Source organism: Dermacentor andersoni, chromosome 4 (assembly GCF_023375885.2).
Source record: "Dermacentor andersoni chromosome 4, qqDerAnde1_hic_scaffold, whole genome shotgun sequence".
In the NCBI taxonomy this organism is placed as follows: domain Eukaryota; kingdom Metazoa; phylum Arthropoda; class Arachnida; order Ixodida; family Ixodidae; genus Dermacentor; species Dermacentor andersoni.
In genome coordinates, this window is record NC_092817.1 from 194,439,814 (window position 1) to 194,447,540 (window position 7,727).

General features: G+C 45.5%; 1 pseudogene; it reads left to right on the plus strand.

Annotated features, from left to right (window-relative positions):
* Positions 1–611: 611 nt before the first annotated feature.
* Positions 612–793, plus strand: LOC126532585 (U2 spliceosomal RNA; annotated as a pseudogene).
* The last annotated feature ends 6,934 nt before the right edge of the window (positions 794–7,727 follow it).

Below are 7,727 nucleotides of genomic sequence, written 5' to 3' on the forward strand. Positions count from 1 at the left end.
CCCTAGAGGATATGTAACAACTTCCAGCGTATAAGCAAAATTTGCTATGGGACCTGGTGAGGGGCCCTTTAATGGCCAACTGTCCATTGCCGTGCGTCAAACACCGTATGCAGATAAATGGCAGGCCAGGCGCGACTAGTCGTTGCTCCACGATGTTGCGCCTCAGAAGATGATGAGGCACCGGGGGCTATACATACCCGTGTATTGTTGGAAAACGCTTCCCGACACCTTTTACCACGTAGAACAGACACGCACTTCACCCTGCTTCGAGGGCACACACTGCTTCACCGTAGCCAAGGTGATCGTGCGTTGGTCGATGTCCCGCATTGCAGTAATAGCCGCAAGGTCACTAGAAACCCACAAGCGGTCACACACAACATAGGCCACACAAAACTGGTTACCCATAAACTCCCTATGAAGCCTGACCGTTGCTTCGGGGAAACATTCCAAGTTTGCAAATCGGGGCCACATGGACGGTTCGCATTTCTTTCCACCTCGTGGTCCTCGTGGGTAGAACGCTTACGGGACCGCCACCACGGGAGAGCGGACAGATAGGAAAGGAGATACGCAAGCGCTTAAAACGCCGACAAAGAGAGGGCGTGCGAACGTGCACAGGGCCGATGCGGGTCAAAGTCTAGTACTTGTTCTTAGCAGCTTAATATCTGATACGGGTTGCATTTGGACCTACAACATTATACTTATTTTTGCAAGTTGGCGGAGTGCTTAAAGCCTGCTTCACCTCCGCCGCGCGTCGGCCCGGTATTTCACTATCTTCTGGATCGGCCCACGTATGGAGAGAAATTCTCGTTCTAGACGCAAATTCTCGAACAGACGCAAGCAATTTTTTCCAGAACCTAGCCATGTACAGCTTGGCTGCAAGAAATGTGACAACTGGCTCGTCACATGGCACTTCCAGTGCGTCGAATTCATGTAAGCGCGGTAATGCGCTGTCGCATTGTACATGGCCAGTATCTGGCATGTGACATAACTGGTGGGACATTTATGTTTAACAGAGGTGCCTACTACAAACATAAATCTTGCCAAATTCCTATGGCAGCAGGATGCTACCAAAGAGCATCGGCATAGTTGCTAATACAGAAAACTTGACATTTCCAAAAACATTTGTCTAAAGAAGAAAGAAAGAGAGGGAGTGAGAAACAAGGACAAATGAAAGGCAGGGAGCTTAACCAGGACTGAGGCCGGTTGGCTGCCCTGCACTGGGGGAAGAGGAGAGGTGAGAAAAGGATTAAGAAAAGAAGTGAAAGCACAGGGTTGATGTCGGCTACGTAGTGAAAATTTTGAGCGCTGTATCACAGGAAGGCCCTCAGCTCAGTTGCTTTATCGTAATTGTGCTTTCAGTCAAGTGTACGGTACCAATACCATCACTAAGTGGACAGTTTATCAACAGCCCCCTCGAACAGGACGCAAGGACGTGGTAGCAGGAAGTAGATTTGACTGACAACTGCCCATATAGATTATCACTCTAGGCGATATTCATTTTTGGAATTGTTCACTGGGAACGCAGGTCGTGGCTGCTCGGATTGGAAGCGACGAACCCTTCAGGCTTTCGTCTTCGTCGCCATTTTGTCTCCACTATGCTTGGCACCCGGTGCGGATGCTTTGTTCCTGAAGAAGAAGCTCAAGCTTTTGAAGGCCAGCAAAGGGTGAGGTCAGCGCAATGTTTTGGAGTGGCAGCGCGCATCCTGGGCCGTGGTGGTTTCTCGCACCACCCGCGTCAAAGATCGATGGCGACAGATTGTTGTATATATTACAATACAATCGAAACAGGTTATAACTAACGTACTCTGATTATGGATAGGTAAAGAAACTCTGAAAAACAGCCGCTGGTGAAATTTATCTCAATTCGGATTTATCCGATAAAGAAGTTTCGATTTATCCGAGAAAGCTTTCCCGCTAGCTAGAGCGAACGTTGAAAGGGCTTTCTCTATGTTCGGTGTCGCGAACGAGAAGCAGCGCGTCAGAATTGCCGATGCAAATATTGTAAAGTGTGCTTCTATATATTACAAGTTGTAACCTGAGGCAATGATTTTGTTGCCCATGGTCCAATAAATCAATTTTAATAATGACTGTGTGTTCTTGTATTAGAGAACAGATGGATAAATTTGGGAAGAAATAAGTAAATAACAAAGAAACTCCCTTTTTGGGGCATGCAAATGTATGTTAAAAGGAAACGCACTAAAAATACTCAGAATTTATTTTAAAAAATGTGCTCCCGATAACGCAGAACCCTAGTTATAACGAACCACGACTAGAGTAGCTAAGACAATCCGAACTCCTTTATAATGAATTTTGGCTAACTTTTGTGATGCGTTCATTATAAACGAATTTGTTGTAATTCATAGTGAAAGGAAGCAAGGAAAGAATCTATTTATTGAAAACTAAACTATGCATAGTGGATAGTAAGTTTTGCCTGTGCTCTGAACTACATGCTTTTCCGTCTCACAAAGAACAGCATTTTAGAGATTATGTGGACCTGCTCCGGTCTAGTTCCCTCAATGTAACAAATTATGCTGGCATAGTACATCCACTGGAGAAAGCACGCTTGAAAAAAAAAAATAGCAACAATAAAGATAACTCCCCAGAACGCTCTGTTCGCGGCATGTAATAGCTTTGTGGTCCAGGCAGCGGACGCCTCGACTTCGATATATGAAATGTCCAGCTCGTTATGAGGTAGTTGTTTTAACCCGATAGCGTTAAGGGCGCTGTGTCGCATAAAATCCGGCATCGGCGCCGGCTGCGATGTGCGTATGAGAAAAGTCAACCGGAACTACCTGTCCCGATCCACGCAGGCACTTCGCGTGGCGCAGAGGCGCTATTGAACTAATTGAATTTCTCAAAGTAAAATGTGTCAGGAAATTGGTAAAGCACGACTTACACACATCCTACAGACAGGATAACGCCAGATTGTAACTTGAATATACGACAAAACCTAATTATGTAACGTGGGGAAACTCAAACACAAACTCTTTTTTTTTACAGCTGCCGTTATAGGTATGTCTTAGTCGGAGTGGCTCACCCTGCTCGGTTCCTTGTAATGCCATCCAGACGGCGCTCGCCTCCGTGCATCCTTGGCAGGAGTAGCGCCCGCCGTGGGGGGAGAGAACGAAAAAAAAAGAACCGGAAAGCTCGCCTTCATCCAAGGTGTTGACGCCAGCGTTTCCAGGAAAACATTATAGTTACATAAGTTGCATTTGCGGGGAAGCGTGAGAAGCAGTCAGGGATCTCTGAATGTTATCGCGTTCCACTCTTAGAGGTGAAGCTTAAGCATAATCAAAATTTTTTTGATGAGAGGTCAGTAACTTTCGATTGTTCTACATAGAGAATAATTCCGGGCTGAGATAGAGCGAAGGACATTACAGCATTCGCCGTAAGCGATCCTTGGCTAGACTAAACTGTGTCGGAAAATCCCACTTACCCGCCCAAGTGAGCCATCTAACCGAAAAGCATGGCGTGATTGAAAAAAAAGAAAAAAAAACATGGTTGTAGCGTAGGGACGTACGCAAGAACACTGAGGGATACGAGACGTCGACTTTCGCCGACAGTCAGTGACCAGCTATAACGCGATGGACACTTGGCCATTTGCAGCAAGTTTGGTCTTAGGCCCCAGCCCCAGCCGCAGCACGCGGTCGGCGCAGCGTGGTTGCCGCCGCCTCAGTGGGTGCCGCCCCCTCACCCGGTGCAGCTGAGCGGACCTCCGGTTGCCCACTGGAGCTACCCTGGCGACTACTCTGGGTGGGTGCCCCCGCCAGCGCCACAACCAGTGCCGGCGCACGGCTGGGTTGCCGCACCACCAGCTGTGCACGCTGCCCATCCACCACCGCAGGTGAGAGCAGTACTCGAAAGCCTCCAAACGCACCGCTTACGTAAAAGGGGCCTGATAACAACTGGTTCTATCTAAAACAAGTCTGACCTGACGATGTTAAATTACGAGATCTTCAAACTCGAAAATAGCCAAGTTTTGAACGGAGCTAGCCTAAGTGCAGACAAAAAAAAAAAAAAAAAAAAGGAAGCCGACGATGAACTACGTTGGCGCTTCTCTTTGTTTTCGCTGTCTCTCTTGTTGGAAAAGTGATACTCGCCAAGTAATTCCGTTTGGCGCAAAGTAAGGGGGCATACAGGGTGATGATCGCTTTTGTGTTTATGGAAATTCTAAAGCTCGCCAGTTGCAGATAACATGATTCTATTCCGTGGGCAAGATTATTCAGGCAGGCGGACATGCGAGAAAAATCGAAACACATATTCAACTAGATAACGAAAAACCGCTAATTATCTTTTGGATTAGTTAGTTTATGACACACATTGCAGTTTACGAGTCTTAGGCGGTGAGTTGGCAAAGAGTATCCACTTGCAATCAATTTCCAGAATGACGCGAGTTCGAAGGTATGCGCCATAATACTTACCGTAAAAATTGACAGTTGTTCCACTTACTTTTTTTAACAAAACGCTCTTTTATGCATTGGAGCACAAAAGTAACTGGAATGCCCATGTATTTCGTTACACTTTGCGAAATAATGCCTCGAAACTGATGTCATCCTGGAAATTCATTCAAGTGTACACGTTTCGCAAGCTCACCGGCTACAGTTCGGGAATTGCAGTATGTGCCAAAACAATTAATCAAGAAGTTAATTAGTACATTTCTGGTAATTAAGTCAATATGTGTTTCGATTTCTCGTGCCAGTAATGTCCACCTCTTCAAATAATCCAGCTCAAGGACAACAATTATACCATCAGCTAAGGCGATTTTCGAACATTCCGTAAATCTTAAGAATGATCACCCAGTAGAACATAGATTACTCATGTCTTTCTATTCTATCTGTCTATTCTTTCTTTTTCTTTCTGTCAGTTTCTCTGTCTGTCTGTCAATACCTCCGTCTGTCACTCTGTTCTTTCTGTCTGTCATATTTACCTGCTATACTGTAAAGACGCCAGCTTCCATAAGAACGAGTTGTTTTGTCTAGCAATTTTTCACAAACTTGTTCTAGTATACTTAATATGTCCTCCAAGAAAATTCACCGCAGTGGAGCTTGTCTTTTTTTTTTTTCATGCAGTGATTGTGAAGGCTAGCTTGTGGCGTCGTTGGGAAGAGCTGCGGTTCGTTCACAACGAGTAGTCTGAAAAATGCCACCAAGCATTAAAATTTCGGTGACTTACCACTCATCCCCTGCTTTTGAACAACACATATGACTGACTGATTGATTGAATAACGTATATTATTTCTTTTCAATAAAAAAGAAAGCAACAATGCATGCTGAGGAGCCGGCAGGAATGTCTTGAGTTGGAAGGGAGTTAACGGCCCCTTTTTACTAAAGTAGTAGCGCCTTGGAAAGCCATCATTCCTGAGCATCTGTGCCTGTATTTACAAAGGTTCTCCTGTGTACGATCGTTTCCCGATTGGCTAGTGTTACCCTTGATAGCAATGGGTGACAGTCTGACAATAGCCGCAACAATGGGCCATCGCGCTTGCGTGGGAAAACGTCTTTGAATAGGGGGCGCTATAACGTGCCGCTATTCCAAAATGTTTCTATTCTATTTCTGGAACCAGCCATCCACGATTGGCCAATTTTTTTCGGGCTACACCCCCGCCCCCTGCCCCCATGTTTATCTGTCCCATGACGTCCCCAAAATTGAAATCTCCCCGTCTGATATGACGTACGCACACGGATTATGCATGATTATATCAAGCAAAAGAAAAATAATCGCTTCTGATTCTACACTTATTCGGCCATCAGCCCGCCGATATTGAGAAAAAGATGTCAGGCTGCAGACACTTCGCCTGTCTGTCACGTGACGTCACAAAACTGCGAAAACTCACCACGTCAAAGTGACGCGCACGCATTAACGGTGCATTAATACGCCGAACAAATCTGATTTTTTTTCGGAATAGCTGGAGACGGCTCCGTTCCAAAAGGAATAGATGTCCGCGTACCAAGTATTCAGACACTCGCTACTCGGAGCTGCCGGGGACCATGAATTTATTTGCGTATAACAAACATTCTCGCGTGGCAATACCACGTTGTAAAGCCCTTTCATCGCGTTTACAGCATTGCTCTGTCGACTCTTATTCGCTCAGGGACTGTCTTAGCGGCATTATTAACCTTCCGTTGCACACCGCAGCAATTTTCGACCAGCAAGCGCAAGCTGAGCAAAGGGAAGCGGGCCAATCGCAGACACCGGCCACACCCTCCGCTTCCGGTTGTCTACTTTAAGTGCTCAGCCCTATTGAATCCCTCGCCCCTGCTGCGTCTTCCTCGCCTCTTGTCGGCCAACTAGATAAGAAAAACCTGTCAAGATAGGCAATGCGATTCGCTTTGAAAGCAAACGAAATTCCTATAAACGAGGAGAGCGTTTGATTGGTTGGTTCAAACAACGCAGCGGGTCACCACCTGATGCTTGCGTCTGCACTTATGTAAATTTGACGACAGGAGCTTGAATGAAAACAGATTGAAATAATTTTACGCTATAAAGCCCAGGGTCGCCAACATTCATTTCTTCGTTTATTTGGGGGCTCTTTCAACAAAAAAGTGTCTTTAATAGCTGCCGCTAAAGCTCGAAAAAATAGTATAGCGACGCATGTGAATATCGAATCACTGGTTGGTTTATGCATTGAGATTACCGCCCCAACAACAAAAGGGATGCGAGAGGTTACTGGTAGCAGCGCTCCGGATTAGTTTTGACAACTTGTAATTGTGCAGCTTGAAATTTCAGTGCAGAAAGGGCCGGAACTTCAGAGCAGCAGTCACGGAAAATCCTTAATTAGACTGAATAAGACACAATGGTTCATGCAATGTACAACGGGTGCAAGAAGGTCTCGTCATCACTTACTTGGTGCCTCCGACTACCATTTTGTTGTAGGGTTATTCAACAGATATGTGAACACGTCAGGCACGTGCTCAAAGATGTCGAACATGTGAAAGCTTTGCTTGTCTGCTTGGCGAGGCGGGTCACGTTTATGTCTACCAATGTCCTGCGTTTCTTTATTTTGCCCAGTGTCGCGGATTCGGGCCTTATTGTTTACTGTGGTCTTACCTGCTTTTCATATGTTGCGTTCAATGGGGGTGAAAAAAAAAAAAGAAACGTCTGTGCACTTAGATTTAGGTGCACGTTAAAGAACCCTCAGGGGTCAAAGTAATTCGGAGTTCTCTACTGCGACAATAACCTAGGCAAATGACAGGAAGACCCGCACCAACAGATATGGGGCAGGCTAAAACCAATAAAGATAAATGCAGAGATGTTGCAACCCACAAGAGACTTGCAACTCGATCGTGATTTTGGCGCGTAAAACCCCAGAATTTAAGTAAGTTATTATTTTGCGTTTCCTTTGGCACATGCGCATTTCCTTGGGTTGTTCGCGCTCTGTGCACTAAAGATTCAAGTAATCATTGTCCGTGTGTGCTTCTCGATTGTCCCTGTCCTTATCGAACCGAAATTTCAAGATAAATCAAAGCCATCCAGCCCGGTTTACAGTTCTTTCATTTGTATTCTGCATCAGAATCGTTTACATTAACGCAGGGAAGGACTTGCAACAATAACGAACTATTTATTCTGTCGGTCAGCTGGTTTTAGTAAACTTAACTTTTAACTTCTGCTGCACATGTCGCATGTTATATGAGGTCGCTCTTTTCACAATGATCCTATAGCTTCCACTCTCCTTTTTGTATGTTACCCCATCTCATCCCCCTCCCGTTACAATCTTCATAGCAGAATTC